The sequence below is a fragment of the Camelus dromedarius genome, chromosome 25 (genome assembly GCF_036321535.1).
Source record: "Camelus dromedarius isolate mCamDro1 chromosome 25, mCamDro1.pat, whole genome shotgun sequence".
Lineage (NCBI taxonomy): Eukaryota > Metazoa > Chordata > Mammalia > Artiodactyla > Camelidae > Camelus > Camelus dromedarius.
Genome location: NC_087460.1, coordinates 8874459 through 8886877, shown reverse-complemented (window position 1 = coordinate 8886877; position 12419 = coordinate 8874459). Strand labels below are relative to the sequence as shown.

At 37.6% G+C, this 12419-nt stretch overlaps 1 long non-coding RNA gene across 1 annotated transcript in view; it reads left to right on the top strand.

Annotated features, from left to right (window-relative positions):
* The window catches only part of LOC135319283 (uncharacterized), a 42874-nt gene extending 36739 nt beyond the window's left edge, over positions 1-6135 (top strand). Inside the window, exon 3 of the long non-coding RNA XR_010377741.1 lies at positions 6126-6135. This is a non-coding gene — a long non-coding RNA (uncharacterized LOC135319283). The remainder of the gene's footprint in view (positions 1-6125) is intronic.
* Positions 6136-12419: the final 6284 nt, after the last annotated feature.

Genomic DNA, 12419 nt, shown 5'->3' with positions numbered 1-12419 from the left:
ATAATTGTAGCAAATAATTCTGTGTTGCCTCTTGCTGGCATGGAATGGAACACGTGCATATCCTTGGAACAGCCACTAGAGCCAGGGTAATAGGATATGTTGATTGTTCAATCCTGGGTCACATGCCCACCCCTGGACCCAGGATGGAGGTGAAGTGCCCCAACTTGAACTACTGGAACACAGCGTAGGGAAGAAGGTGTTTCTCGAAAGGAAAATTGAAATGTTGTTATCAAGAGATTGTGGAACAGGTGATGGCAGGTAAAACCCAGCAAATATTCCATGACATCTAAATTTTCTTCTAATGCCAATATGTTATGACTTAATCCTGAGTCACTGAGTATTTTGAACTAAGCCAATTCATTGTTTTATAGGACAGTGCTGACATTGTTTATAAAATTCAGAGTTCTTTCCACAATCCTTAAAAGAGTAAAAGAAATATGTAATTAATTTTGAAATAAACAAGTGTACTAAAGTACCTCCCTCTAATAAAAATGCTAAAATGGACCCTGAGAGGAGCCATGCACCAGCTGTCACCTTAAGAAATACAAAGTTGAACTTCATTGTAAAATATCCTCTTTCTGAGAGGATTGTTTTCTGAGATGGTCCTCTGCTGGTAGCCATAAAAATAGAATTCTGTAAACATATAAATGGCTGTGTAAATAGAACACTCATCTTCTCATAAGGAAGAACAATAAACTTATGTATTAATTACAGTATATTGATGTTGATGTCTCTATATTCAGAGATAGTCTATTAATAATTATTTCTCTGTTTTTCTGAAAAATCTCTGAGTTCATTTGTGTAGGTAAATGTTGATCTACTTTTTAAAATTCTGATTACTCTTTCAGCTCCAGCTTCTGCTTACAAATTCTGTAGGTATTTGATATTCTACTTCTTTGTTTTGCAAAACTGTTCTCTATTACACGATGCTTTTGTTTTCCTGTTGTTCATAGCAGTATCACCAATGTTCATCAAAATGCAGAAACTGTCCCATTAGGATGTAGTCCTTTTTACCACTTGTATTGTCCCTAGTGTAAGCAATTAGATAGAGGGGGAAAGGTTCTGAGGACTACAGGTTACATGGAAGTTCTCGCGCTTTGGCAAATATGTATAAATGTAGGATGCTCCACTTTCGCTCTGTTGTGAGCTGTTCATTTCATGCAAGATCTCCTTTTCCTCAGTTGTGAGTTTAATGTATGATCTTGTATTCACTTATGTGTGTTCACTGCCTTCCTCTTCTCTATATAGCCAAAAATAAGAGATTTGTCTCTTGAGCAAAATGTACTCTACCAAGAGATGTGTCCCTAATTAAATTTTAGGAAACTTATAAATATTATTTTTTTCTTACTTTCTTTCTCCATCTATACTGACCAACTTCAGCTAGACAGAAATGAAATTTGGCATTAAATAATACTTGGTCTAGAATAATCTGAACAGAAATGGACAAAATACCGTTAATACTGTTTCCTTCTGGGGATTACGATTAGAAATTAGCATGGCCTGGAAAGTTTGTGGTATCTTTTACATTAAAAAATACACTTTCATATTAAAGTATAATTCTTATTTACAAAAGCAGACACATTTAAGTATACAGAACAATGACTTTATGAATTTTCACGAGAGGAACACACCCCTTTGACACTAACAGCACCCCAAGCTCATCTTATGCTCCTTTCCTCCTTACTCCCTCCTCCTCCAAGGTAAACAACTATCCTCAATGTTAAAAGTATAGATTAATTTGTCTGTTTGGGAACTTTATGTGAATTTTATTTCTTGTCTGGTATTTTTCATCCAACATTTTATTTGTGAGAATAGATGTATTTTGTTGCATGTACTCACATTATTCATTCAGTGCTGTATAGTTTTGCATTGTATCCACAATTTATTTTCTAATTTATTCCCAGTTTTTAATTTTCATAAGCAATGCTCCTAGGAATAGTTTTTTTTTAAAATCATTTCATCTTATAAACTTCTATCCTAATTCTTTTTTTTTTAAACCCGTGAACATGATTTAGTTAAAACCAAACTTAATTGATGAGGATTGCCCCGTATCCTTAACAGTTCTTAACCTTTTGACTATCCATTCTTCATATACTTTCCCAGTTTCTCTTTTCTTTCCACTTTCCCAATGTGTTTAAACTTTAGCATTGATGCTTGACCTCTGTTGCTTTTCATTTTCCACACTAGCTTCTTTGCTGTGAGAATTATTTGCTGTGAGGGCTTCTCATATTGCTTCTAGGTAGTTGATTTAGATGTGTTCTCCCACCCCACTCTAACACTCATTTATTAGTTAGACCTTAAGCCCTACATTTCATTTCAGTCATCTTCTTTCCTCTCTTTTATACTATCCTAGCACTAACCTTATGGCTTTACACCTGGCTTAATCGTGAAAGGCAACATTTTTATGCAACAGTCTTGACCCTATAAACAATTTGAGTTACCCCAAGTCAGCATGTCCACCTTATTCTGGCAGGTCAGTCTTGTAGAATCTGACAAAATAATACTGCTCTCACCAGGCACCTTTGTGGAACTAAGCTGGCACAGCCATGGGCCTCTCTGTGTAATCCCTTGGGCATGAGTCCAGGAACTCCTTTAGATATCTGGGCAACCCATCTTAGAGGAGAAGAAAAGAGGGAGGATATGACGATAGGGTTTGGAGAGTGTCCTGAAGGAAGGAAATGGGCATAGAGGCATTGTAACCTTGGCTGGTCCCAGGCACTGGACAGGGACCTAGAAAAATTTGAGAAGGCCCCTTCAAAGCATAGAGGGTGGGGAAGGGAGGCCCTGAAGATTAGGACCCAGGAAGGGAGCTATACTTGCTGGGGCCAAAGGGCAGTACTGGTTTTTCTATTATCTACAGGGTAAAGTCCAACCTTCTTTATTAAACATTTTAAGTTTTCCACCATCTGGCATAGTTTTCTTACAGGTACAGAGGTAGGACCTTGATTTAGTGGTATGCTGGAGCTAGTTCTCACTGGTTCTGAAGAGCCAATTGCGGGCATTTCTTTCTAATTTCACATTGAGCAATGTCACATTGGTAGCTTGAAATTTGCCATGGTGTTACTGGCAAATACTCAAATCATATCTTTTTGATTTTTGTTTTTGAGAGCCAGTTAAACTTATAGCCATATACCACTGCTTAGCTTACTATTGAAGGGATGTCTTACTAGAATGAAAGGTATGTTTTGCTGGGGCCCCAAGAAGAGATGTTTTTAAAGTGTATCCTGGACAGAGTATTTTTTTGGAGCTGAGGAATTTGAAGAGAGAAGAAAATTTACAGGAAAGGGACAGAATTCTAGGGAGGTAGTTAGTTTTATATAGTTACATTTAACTTAACTAAGGACTTTGGCATCAGGTAGACATGGAAAAGTTGGAAATCTCTGTAATTATTTTTATGAATCCAGCTGATTTTTTTTTTACATTTTTTATTGATTTATAATCATTTTACAATGTTGTGTCAAATTCCAGTGTTCAGCACAATTTTTCAGTTATTCATGGACATATACACACTCATTGTCACATTTTTTTCTCTGTGAGTTATCATAACATTTTGTGTATATTTCCCTGTGCTATACAGTGTAGTCTATTCTACAATTTTGAAATCCCAGTCTATCCCTTCCCACCCTCCACCCCCTGAATCCAGCTGGTTTTAAAACCAAACCCTAACAAGGATACTACAAAAAAACAGAATTAGAGAATATAGATGAATATAGAATATATTCTATGAATATAAAATGAAATACAAATATATATGCAAAAATCACATAAAGTATTAATAAATATCATTCAGCAATCTGTCCTACTAATAATAAAAATGCCAAATTAGGATTTATAGGAATGCAAGGATAGTTCAATAGCAGGAAAACTATCATATAGTTTATAAGTTTTAAGAAATCATACCATATCAATACATTTTGAAGAGATAATTGATAAATTTTAGCAGCCATTCCTAATAAAACTCTGGAGTAAAGGAAAGAATTGATACATTTGACTATATTAAAATGAAAACTTCTCTTCATGAAAAGATTTCACATACAAAGTAAAAATGTAATTTACAGACTGGGAGGAGAAAAAGTTTGCAAGATGAAAAAGGATTCTCATTCAGAATATTTAAAGAAGTTCTACAAATCAGTAGGTAAAAGACAAAGAACCTGAAAGAAAAACTGGAAACATATTTGAGTAGAGAATTCACTGAATGAAAAGATACTCAGTCTCACTGTTAATAAATTAAATGCAAATTAAAACAATATGAAGTGTCAATGTGTATCCATCAGATTAGCTAAGTTTCTGAAGCATGATAATACTAAGTGTTGACAATGATGAGTTGGAAGTGTGGAGCAACTGAAATTCTTGTATACTGCTGGTGGAAGCATACATTGGTCCAGTCACTTTGGAGAGCATTTTTGTAACATCATATAAAGTTGAAAGGACACATATAGACATATCTCATTTTATTGCACTTCACAGATACTGCATCTTTTACAAATTGAAGCAAGTCTATCGGCACCATTTTTCCAACAGCATTTGCCCACTTCATGAGTCTATGTCACATTTTGGTAATTCCTGCAACATTTCAAACTTTTTCATTATTATTATATTTGTTATGGTCATCTGTGATCAGTGATCGTTGATGTTACTATTGTAATTGTTTTGGAATTTTTTAGCACTAAAGTATTTTAATTAAGTTATGTACATTGTTTTTCTAGACATACTATTACTGCATACTTAATAGATTACATTATAGTGTAAACATGACTTTTATATGCACTGGGAAACCAAAAAATGCATGTGACTTGCTGTATTGTGATATTTGCTTTATTGTGGTGATCTGGAATTGAACCTGCAACATCTCTGAGGTATGCCTATACTTTATTGGACACAAACTTTGTGCAGTTCCTCGGATTCTTGCGACCACATCCTTCCTTCTAAAGGCACTGTCCTCCTAATTTTCACTAATATTGCTGTCTTTGCTTGTGATCTTGCCAAGCTCCCTGAGCTGGCTGGAATCTGAGTTGAAAGCCTAGACCTTCATAGCCCTCATACTGCTTATGCCAAGCCCTATCCACAATGATTGGTGTCTCCTCCTCCAGACTTGGATATAATGCTACACACAGGTTACAGGATTACAGGATTTGGCTTATAGGACTTACGGATTATAGGATTTGGCTTTCTGAGGGGCCACCAAGCAGCCGGATGATTCAACCTTAAATGCAAGGGTGGGAAAGTAGTCAGCTCCTTGTGGGATAAACTTTGACCTTGGGAAGAGGGGGAGGGGAAGAGAGATGGCAGATAAATCCCCTCTTCCATGTTCATTCTATAGATTATGCTGTGATGTGCTTTCTCCAGAAATTCTGGGGAAAGATTTACATGCTGTATTAACACATCTGCCAAGTGTTCCACTATCATGTGGCTTGTGTTGTGGCTGGGCCAGCAGAGTAAAGAATTGTATTGTATTGTTTTGCATCTTTTCTTGCTTCACTTCCTTCTTTCCTTTTCCCACTGCCCTAGGCCAGTACTTTCTAAATAAAGTGGCAGTACCTTAATTTTTGCCTTAGGCTCTGTTGTCTTAAGTTCCCAGTCTATGATACAGTTCTACTCCTAGTTCCAAACCATAGAGAGACTCTTAACGTATGTTCATAAGGAGATATCTATGAGAATATTAATTACAACCTTGTTTGTAACAGTAAAAATTTGTAAACAATTAGCTGTTACTGTGGTGATTTGCACAAAGAGACAATATACCCCACTGAAAAGAAAGGAATGGGAGTTGCATGAAAACATGGCTAGTGCTCAAAGTAATACGGTGGACCAAAAAAGTGGTAGCAAAGAAACTCATACTGTACACAACCATTTATGTAAACTTCACAAATATAAAAACAACATCATGTAAATTTCTAGATATGTGTATTTGTAGTGGAAATGTTAAAGTATTTTGGGGAATGAGAAGCACGTACATCAAGACAGCAGTTGCCTTTGGAGAAGGAGAAAGGGAAATGAGATCTGAGTGGGGTCTGTTGGGAATGTCGGTGATATCCATAATGCTTTAGTTCTTGAACTGAGTGCTGGAGCAGAGGTATAGTGATCTGAAGAAAAATTGTGCTAATATCTTTATTTTTCCTCTCTAGATCCGAGACCCCTTTCTCTAGCCTGCTGTGCCCCCTAAGAGGCATAAACTGACCTATGTGAACTACATCAAGGAGCTTCCTCGCTCTCTGGCTTCCAACTGGGTCCATTTAAGTGGGGAGCATCCAAAGGAGGTGGAGGGCAGGAGAAGAGTAGAGCCCGGGTATCATCCTTATATTTCTATTTTGTTTAGTGTTTTCTTATTTACGTAAATATTCTACAGAAGCACTGGTTATGGTGGATGCAGGATGGAATGGAGGTGCTGGGACACGTGAAAGGGAAGGAAAGAAGGATGGGGAGCCAAACTCAGGAGGAAAAATGTATCTGCTCTTTGGAAAAATATCTAAAGATCAGGTCTGGGCATTTAGGTAAAGCTCCACAGGGAATTCTGTTTCTCGTCAAGTGGAGCAGCCCATGTAAACTCTTTGGGGCAGAAGGAGGCCAGTGTGGCTGGAGCTGAGTGGCTGAGGGACAGGGTGGTAGGAGCCAAGGTGAGACGGGAGGGTGGTTGGGTGAACCGGAACACTACGAAATTGAAAAGATTTTGGTTCTTACCTGATTTCTGACGACAAAATCATTTTGCTAATCTCATCTGTGAATTCTCTTATCACTTAGGAGATAATTTGTCAAATCCTCTCCTTCTCTTTTCCACCAACCTTCTGAGTCAGTCTCTGCTGTGCTGGAGGCTAAGGGGTGGAGTATCTCTAACCTTCATTAGTGGCACAAAGTTCTAAGTGCATAGTTTCCAAGTCCAAACTGGAAGAGCAAGTCAGGTCAGGGTTGCCAGTCTAGTAGGATAAATAGAGAAAAGGGAGCCAAGATATGGAGCCGAAGGAAGGGCTTTGAGGCACCAGGCCTAGCAAGAGGGAGGATGGGGCAGTGGTGCTGGTCAGTGGGAGGGAGGGATTCAGGAAATGAGGCACCTGTGCGACGGTTTAATTCATCTGAGTCAGAAATCTTGAAATCATTTAGAACAGCTCCTTGCCCTCTCACAATCTTGTCATCAGTCTTGGGTTTTAATTTCCATTTACCAGTCCTAATTCTATTTTTTTCATTCTGAAGATATTCCTATTGATTAAAAAAAATAGAAGTGAAATTGTTAAGATTGCATTTTATTTGCAATTTCTCAACCCAGCCATCTCTAATTTATTCTCTTACTGCAGCCATAGTATTTTGTCTACTATGCAAATCTGATCATGTTCAGCTTTCTCTCACATTTAGGATAAAATCTAAACCTTTTTTTTTCCCTTGCCAGTGAGGCTTTCCTAATTTTGTGCCTTCTTTATCATTTTGATTGCATCTTTTGCTTTTTTACTATCCCGGCAAGTTGGCAAATCCAAGAGATGCAGTTTGTAGTTAGAGCAGAGTTTCTCAATAGCATCACTATTTTGGGTCAGATAATTTATTTGTTGTGGGAGGCTATCTTGTGCATTGTAGGATGTTTAGCTGCATACCTGACTTCTGTGCACTACATACTGGTAGCACCTACCCGGTTGTGACAACTAAAATATTTCTAGACATTGCCAGTTATGTCCCCAGTTCTGGGGGCCATGTCTGCCCTCCCCTTCTACCTGCTATTCTTCCTGCATGATCGTCCTGGCAAACACTTGCTCATCTTTCAGTGTCTCAGTCTTCCTTCTTTGCTGAAGTTTTGTATGACTCCCAAGGTGGAGTTCGGCGAGCTGGCCCTCCCAGTTACAGAGCACCTTACTGTGTTAGAGTAAGATCCAGTCATATTCTGATTTGTTGGGTTTGCCTGTCTTCGTATCAGACCAAGTGTTTAGAGGGCCAGATTGTTTTTTAGCGTTTTGTCCTTTGTTCCTAGCCCCAAATACTGACAAAATCTATCTGAATCTTTAAAATTTTATAAGTTTGAATACCGGATATGATTAAAGTAGTTTTGAAATGACATTTAAAGCAAATTAATTTTTTTCATGTCTATGATATCCAGCTTTTAATTTGTCACTGCATCTGAAATATGATACTTTGTATATATTTTATGAATAACTGCCTCTAGTTATTAAACTTGCTTTTGAGTACAATTTATAGATTGTGTTTTGTATGTCTACAACCAAAGCTTAAAAAACTTAACAATTTATGCAATCTTATAAAGACGCCATGTAATACTGTATATTTATAGGTATGTCTCTTTTGGATTTGAGGATTTCATCAGGAAGGTACTGGGATACATGTACTTTTGAATAACCATCTGCCTCAAACAATACTGTTATTTGACAATAATTTACTATTTCTGCATTTTGTTATTTAGGGCCAACCAGTCTTTAAAAGGTTACTTCTGGAGAGTGGGTATAGCTCAGTGGTGGAGTGCATGCTTAGCATGCATGGGGTCCTGAGTTCAATCCCTAGTACCTCCATACAAAAAAAAAGAAAACAAAAAAAGACCAAAAAACCCAGGAATAATTTTAAAAAAAAAGATATAAAAAAAAGGTTCTTTCCACTTAGGAGGTTTGTTTTCTATCAGTGATAATTGTGAAAAATATTTTAACATTTCTAAATAGTGCTATACTTTACCAATGCTGCCATCTGCTGGATACTATTAAGCACTATAATAATCAGAGAAGTGTACGGTTCATACAAAGTGGTTTCCAAAAGTAATGTGATATGTGGCTATAAAAAGATTTCATTTTCTCTTTTTCCTTGTTTTATTTTGTTTAGTTTGAAAGGGCTTGGAGACACACACACACACACACACACACACACACACACACACATCCTTGGAGATATAATATATATAGATATAATATCTATATTAAATATGGATATTCTTCCTAACCACCTACTGCTGGAGTCAGAACGGTATAGTACTAGAGTGTAAAATGGATATGCTAAGTATCTTTTATGCATACCTTTTCTTCAACTTTCAGACACTTGTACCATTTGTCAGGGATTAGTTGTGATAAAAAGACCCTAAGGTTTACATAGTGTGTTTTTACTCCATTATATAGTATGTTAATATGGACCCAAATAAATAGGAGTACACAAATGAAATTGTAGCCGGGAGTTATGGGCTGAATTGTGCACCCTCTCATACATATGTTGAAGTCCTAACCCCCCATTACCTCAGAATGTGACTGTATTTGGAGATAGGGCCTTTAAAGGGGTAATTAAGTTAAAATGAAATCACTAAGGTGCATCCTAATCCAACATGACGTGTGTCCTTACAAGAAGAGGAAATTTGGACACAGACCTGTACAGAGGGAAGATGATGTGACAATAAAGGCAATGAAACTGGAGTAGGCACCCTGGAAATCTGCCACCACCTGTTTATGCAACTAGCTCTTCCTTTGGTGCACTTTTGAGACTGATATTATGTATACTATGAGGACCATTGTGTCTGCTCAACACAATATTTGTGGTGAGCCCCTCAGTTCCCTTGGTCATTTGAGGGCTGATGATCAGGCATAATGGATATGGCGATGTGTTACACAGATCTCCCTTCACTGAAGGATTGTTGTCCCAACCACTGGGAGTGTTGTCAGTCGACAGCTTCTGCTGACAGTGTCTTTAGGACCACTTCGGCTCTAAAGAGCTGCCTCAGTCAAGGTCACATCTTTCCCAGGGCAGCCCACATCCAGTGACTGACCAAGCCAAAGGTATAAAGACCTGGCCTTTTTAGCCTAATTTGGGACAGTTCTGCTGGGCCATTTTAGCTTCTACTTGAGAAACTAAGCTAGGATTTTTAGTTTAATTATTCTGTCTTTTTTTTTTTAAATGCAAACACATTCATTAAAATTCTATGAGTAGTTATTACTAATCCACAAAGTATTTTTGACCACTACCTCACTCAGATAATTGGGTTAAAAACTATTTTCTTTAGTAAATTCCATCTAGAAAAAAATTTCCTTTCTCTTCTGTCTATTCCCTGTGTTACATCAAAGTTTAGTCTATTATTAAAACTTCTTGGTGAGGATGCTGACCATCTGATCATTCTTATGTTTAAAAATTGGATTTATGTAAAACTTGCTGAAGGTACATGATAGAATAGAAAGAACATGGGAGTTGGAGTCAGACTGAGGGTTAATGTTCCAGCTAATGTATATAAAACACCTAGTACAGAGAAAATAATTAATATTAGTTTAATTTTCTTTTCTATATTATATTGTATTAACTCTGCTGGCCTCTTCACAATGTTATCTCATCTCCTTGTACTCTTTTCAGCCAACATCTCTTCCCCCTTTTGAACCACTAACTCCAAACTATAGTCAAAATAATTTTTTTAAATGAAAATCTGATGTCTCTTCTCTTTTTAAAATCCCAAGGCTTCCTAATGCTCTTAAGATAAAAAACAAAATTCTTACCTTGGCCTCTGATATCCTGCATCTGTTTGGCCCTGTTTGCCTCTCCAGATTATCTCTTAAAAAACTGCTTTCCTTCACTCTCTTGATTGTAGCCTCTTTTACGTCACCCCTGTGTATTTGTCACCTCTCTCTGCTCTTCCCACTGCCTTTCCTGCTGGTACCTTCCCCTTGAGTAGTTAGCTTCTCATCCTTTGTATTTTAGACCAGGATAGTCTTCTCTGATCTGCCTCCTTTCCCTCCAATTTTAATCATTGGTCTACACTCTCATATAACCATGTTCCTTCACTTTGGGGCTCTTATCTAAATTTGTAATTAAGCATCAGTGTGATTAATTAATTGATTTCTGTCTTTCTCACAACTAAGTCCCATGAAAGCAGGTAGTTTGTCTGCTGAATTCTCAAAGTTTGGTGATTGGATCATAGCAGACAGCAAGCAAACACTGCATGATTTAATCACAACCCCCCAGCAAGGTGTATGAATGTACATGTGTGTAATTTTTATTAGTATTTTTTTAATAAATAGGGAAAGTGATGTTCATTTAAGTCCAAAGTTACACTGTTTGTAAGTCCAGAGTACCTTATAACTTAAAAAGCACATTTATTTTTAGGAATATTTAAATACATTTCCTTTTCTCTTTTGTATTTCCCATGTGTTAAAATATTGGTTTTTTTTTTTTTTTTTTTGGTGGGGGCAGGAAATTAGATTTACTTATTTATTCTTAGAGGAGGTACTGGGGATTGAACCCAGGACCTTGTGCATGCTAAGCATGCTCTCTACCACTTGAGCTATACCCTCTCCTCTTGAAATATTCTTATTGCTCTTGATCTAATGTCTCATTTTCTTTTCAACTGCTTGGAACACAGAAAGTTCTAATATCCTTTTAAAATTCACATATGCTTTCTGACTTATAAAAGACAAAGAACTCTAATAACCCTGAAATATAATTGTTCAGCTTGTTGCCTATGGCCCTGGGAATGTAAGTTGATCCCAAATTGATATTCAAGTCAAAACATTTGAGCCACATCAGACAGTTTGTGCCAATGATAAGATTTACGGCGGGGGCCTTGGGCCATGCTGAGTCATTTTGACCTTTGGAGGACTGGGAGCTGAATAAGGTTAGTCATGGGGGCACTCTATGCTGACGTGACAAATTTCTACTAGAAACCTGGACCCCAAGGCTCAGGCGAGCTTCCCTGGTTGGCGGTATTCCGTAGTTAGAGTCACACATTGTTGCTGGGAGAAGTGCTGTCTGTATGACACCACTGGGGAAAGAAAACTAGAAGCTTGTTCTTGGGCTCCCTTGGGCTCCTCCCACTCCTTTTACCTTTGCTGGTTTTAATCTGTACCCATTCCCTGTAGTAAACAATAACCACGAGTATAGCAGCTTTTCTGAGTTATTATGGGAGTCCTCCTAGTGAATCACTGAACCTAAGGATGGTCTTGAGGACCCTGGTCACAGCTGCTAAATAAAGGCGTGGACTTTGAGACTGGACGGGTTTCAAACTCACTTTAGCACTTGCTGTGTGATATTGATCAAGTTAGTTAACCAAATTGCTCCTCTATTTCTGCATAATTAAAACGAGCATGGTAACATCTCAACAACATTACAGTGTTGGTGTGAGGGTTAAATGAGATAATGTGAGAAATGTGCCTGGCATGTGTTTAGTTAAAGGTAGCTACTATTATCACATTGGGCTAAACGATGTAGGAATACAAAGGTTATTAAGACATATTCTCCACTGGCTAGTAATTAAGTAAGGGGGTGGGAGCGGGAAATCGTTGTCACGAGGACTATGGGAAAATTAGGTTATTTCCCACCTGGTCTGCTTTTATAGACTGATCGCTGGTGAGTCAACCACACAAACTGTCCCTCCTACTCATAGGCACTGCTATCCTGGGGTAGGGACAGGATGGGCAAAGAAGGAAAGGATTTTTTTCCATCTGGTTCTAAAGATACATCTAAGATTCATACACACA